Genomic DNA, 4,590 nt, shown 5'->3' on the forward strand with positions numbered 1-4,590 from the left:
CCTAAAAGCTGTCTTCCATTCGTCTCCAGATCTCATACGGACAAGGTTATAGGCGTCTCGAAGGTCTAACTTGGTAAAAAATTTTGCATGTCGCACTCTCTCCAAAAGCTCAGGGATCAATGGTAAAGGATAACGATTTTTTATTGGTCTTAGAGAACCGTCCTTCTTAACAAAGAATATGGGAGCCCCGGCCGGTGAGGAAGATGGGCGGATAAACCCCTTAGCCCGATTTTCTTCTATGTAGTCCTTGAGGGCTTTTAGTTCAGGGCCGGCTAAAGGGTAGATGTTTCCAAAAGGTATAGGTGCACCAGGAAGTAATTCTATAGGACAATCGTAGGGTCGGTGTGGGGGAAGCTTGTTCGCATTTTGTTTATCGCAAACGTCCGCAAATTCCTTATATGCAGAGGGTAACTCTACTGCCTTGTTATCTTGAGCCGGATTTTCCGAGCCTTGTTCAGACTGAGCTGTCACAAGAACATCCTTGGCTGGAAAGCTTATTTCTTTGGTCTCCCAATTGATAACAGGGTTCTGTGCTTGCAACCAGGGTAGGCCAAGAATAACAGGGAAATGTGGAGAAGAGATCAATAGAAACGATAGGACTTCATGGTGATGAGGTGTTATAATGATTTCAAGTGGTTCCGTCTCTTGATCCACTGACCCTGAGCTCAGTGGGGATCCATCTACGATCTCCATTACAACAGGTGAGAGTTTTTTTCTGAAATTTAACCCCATGCCTTTGTGCAAAAGAAAGGTCCATGAAATTGCCACTAGCCCTAGCAGAGGTGGATATCCACTGATAGTTAATCAAGAATTTAATGGGAAGGAAGCAATGGTAGTCTTTATTCTCTTTCTTAATATGAGGGGCCACAGATGAAATGGAATGGATGATTGCTTTCTCAGATAATTCTGTTTCCGAAGCAATTGATTCTCCATCTGAAAAGTCTGGATCTGTAATAGCTGCCACCAACTCCGCGGACGGCTAGTTGAGACAGGAAAAGATGGAAACTGCTTAGTATCATAATTCAAGGTAGCCCATTTCTCTTGTCGTCATTCAGACAGTCGGGTATCGATTCGAATACAGTGGTTAATAAAAGCATCCAAACCCAAAGGGGTCTCTACACGAGCAAGTTCATCTTTTAATGCGCTGCATAGTCCTTTCCTAAAAAAAGACATTTTCACTGCGTCGTTCCAATCGGTGTCGACAGCCCACCTCTTGAACTCCATTGCATACTCTGTGACAGGGCGTCTGCCCTGGCGCAATGCTAGTAATGCTGCTTCAGCTGTAGCACCTCGATTGGGATCATCAAACATTTGACTCATGGCATCTATAAAGTCCTCTAAGTGATTTAGCCGGGCATCTTGAGTCTCAATCAATGGACTAGCCTAGGCAATGGCTTTATATGTCAGCAGCATAATAATACATAATACTTTAGATCTATCAGTAGGAAACTGAGTTGAATTTGCATCAAAATATAGCCTACATTGATTAAGGAACCCCCAGAACTTGTCGCGGTCTCCGCCAAATCTGAATGGTGGTAATTTAGTCATTGCAGGCACTATAGCAGGTGGTACAGAAACTTGATTCTCCAAGTGGACTATCGGATAATGGTCGCATAATGTCTGCACTGTACCACGTAGCTCATGAATCGTTTGTCCATAAATTTGGATGTTGTGGGAAGTCTGTCCTTCAAAGGCATCATATTTATTTTTTAAAGTCTGCATCTCGGTGCGCATATTAGCCATAGCAGCCTGCAGTTGTTTAATGCGAACCTCTGAACTCCCAGTCCCGGCGGATTCCATTTTTGCCTTGACTATTCTGTCACTATACTAGTGGAATACTGCTGGAATCCAATGGCAGGGACAAGGCCTGTACACAGAAAACACTGGAGTCTTGAATAGGAGGTTGCAGGACTGAAGTATGTAGCAGAGCCAAGCAAGCGGAGCCGTAACCTTGTAGCAACGGTGCAGGACTGAAGGATGCAGCAGAGCCAGACAGGCGGGGCCATTACCGGTAGCAACGGTGCAGGACTGAAGGATGCAGCAGAGCCAGGCAGGTGGAGCCGTTACCGGTAGCAATGGTGCAGGACTGAAGAATGCAGCAGACCTGAGGTCAGATGAGCAATGGGTCAGGGCAGGTGGCACAGGAACGTAGTCAAACAATCCGGGTCGGCAACAAGAGGTAGCAGGATCTTCACAAAGTAGCAGGGTAAACCGCAAGTAGGAGGAACAAACCAGAGAGCTAGTTCCAAGCACGAGCAGAAGCTAAACACAATACTCAAGCAATTAGTAACAGGCTTGAGAGGTTTAAATGTGAAACAGGAAGTAAGATGGCACCCAGCTGAGACACAATCCACCATCTTAACTGAGGGTGAACTTGAGGGTAAGACAATCTGAACTAAACAGACGTAGCAGGATGATTCCTGACAACACCATTGACAGCAAAAATGTGGATAGATTATGGAAAAAAAATTGTGTTTTCTGTATTATAATTTTTTCCCTATATCTGGGCCTGACAACCACACAAGGTATTAAAGCGCAGATCACACAATTCACGGATTACACCGTTGACAGCAAAAATGTGGATTATGGGAAAAAAAAAATTCACTAATATTCTTCCTATCTCTGCCCCTTACACACAGAAGGTATTGCTGCACAGATGTTACAAGTCACTGCAGACACCTTCTATATAGCAAAAGAATCGCTATTTCGCAAAGTATAAAAAAAAATGGAGTACTACTTTGCACAATTAAATTGCTGCCACCACACCCAATAGTCCTTAAAAGGACTTTAGGGTCTTTGTAACGTTATTCACTGGAATATATTGTGATCACAATCTCCCTACACTATCTGTCCCTTCCTAAGCGCAGCTCTCCCTAACTCGCAATGAGCCGAACCCGCTTCATCGGGTGCCATATAGCACCCGATGACGTGTTTCGGCCAGCTAATCACTGTAATGCCAGTAGAAAACATGGCTACTGGCATTACAGTGATGGCAGTACTTACCTGCACGTTTATTGGCTGCTTAGAAGCCGTGAAACGTGTGGAGAGGAGACTCGAGCATGGCGCTCAGGCACATGTGGTACTCGGCCGAGTACCGCCATGTGCCGAGCATAGCGATGCTTGAGCCGAACAGGTATTCGGCCGAGCATGCTCGCTCAGCACTAGTTGTCTCTGGTCCTGTAAAGGGGGAATATTAATCACCAATATTTATGCAAATATCGATAATTAATATTCATAAATGGGAGGAGCCATCTAGTGATGACTCCGCCCATTTATGCCTTTATATAATAATACAATACCTTTGCTATACTTTACACTGATCGCTACGCTAGCTGCATGCGCCTTACTGAACTAACTATCGCCAATAAATACACACTACACAAAGGGTACAAATATAATGGTATTTATTACAACCTGATACACTACGCACGCAATACACTAACAATACAGCACTACAATATACAATCCTAAACTACACTACACATTCCCAATTCCACCCATAAACTAACTAGACAATTCACACATACAAGTATATTAACAATCCACCCCACCTGACTATTCACTGTCCCTACGGGGTACGACGAAGGGTTAACAATGGGGATATTATCAGAACTGTACAGCAATTCAAGGGTAAATACCCTGCAAGTGTACAGTGAGGGGGGGGGGGGGTGTGGCAGGGTTTGAGCAGGGGTTACCACCAGGGGTTAATCAGGGTAGGGAAAGGGTTACACGGTGGCACTACAGGAGTGTATGTAGTCCACAGACACTAATACAGTAATAGGGGTGAGATACAGTGGGGGTCATCAGGGGGGTGTAACTGAACCACAAATACAATCAGGGGAACCAGTGGCACAGGATCAGGGGTACAAACAAGGATACAATAAGGCAAGGGTTTGGGGGATCAGGGTGTCCAGTAACACGGCAAGGGTAAATCAGGGCCCAGGGTACACATCAGGGGCAAGGGTTATAAGGCAGGGCCCAAGGTGCACATCAGGGACACAAATATAGGGGTTACAGGACCAGTGGTGTGGGTTAACCAGGGGAGAGATATAGCGGTCGGGGGTCAGGGGATATACTTAATCCTTCCAGCGTTAGTAGGCCTCTTCCAGGCGGTCATAATGGAGCTGCACTCTCCCATGTGTCTAGTCTGGTTGCAAGAGAGGGCACCTCTGTCCGGTTTGGGGTTTTATAGCCCAAAAGCAACCCCCTCCTCCTTCCTCAGGCATGTGACATCATAGTGTGCCTTAGTCCCCCCTCCTAGTCCCAAAAATGCTGGGAGTAATGGGCATGGCCATGGGGCAGAGGTGTGGAAAACAGGTTATGATGTCTCTGGTTAGAAGGTCCTCTCACGAATGGTGCCAGAGAGTCTGATTGTAAGGGGCCTGAACAAAAGGGGACTAGATGCTAATCAGCTGTTATCCTACAGGCTATCAGCACAAGTTTTTCTCTAAACAACTCTGTTGATAACAGTTGGAATTGCATATATGCATATATATATCCACAGATGCTTGGGGCACATCTATCAACACATACAAAACCGGGGGTATGAATGGGCAGCAATAAGCCCACATACATACTGTCATGCTGACA

The sequence above is a fragment of the Bufo bufo genome, chromosome 2 (assembly GCF_905171765.1).
Source record: "Bufo bufo chromosome 2, aBufBuf1.1, whole genome shotgun sequence".
NCBI classification, from domain to species: domain Eukaryota; kingdom Metazoa; phylum Chordata; class Amphibia; order Anura; family Bufonidae; genus Bufo; species Bufo bufo.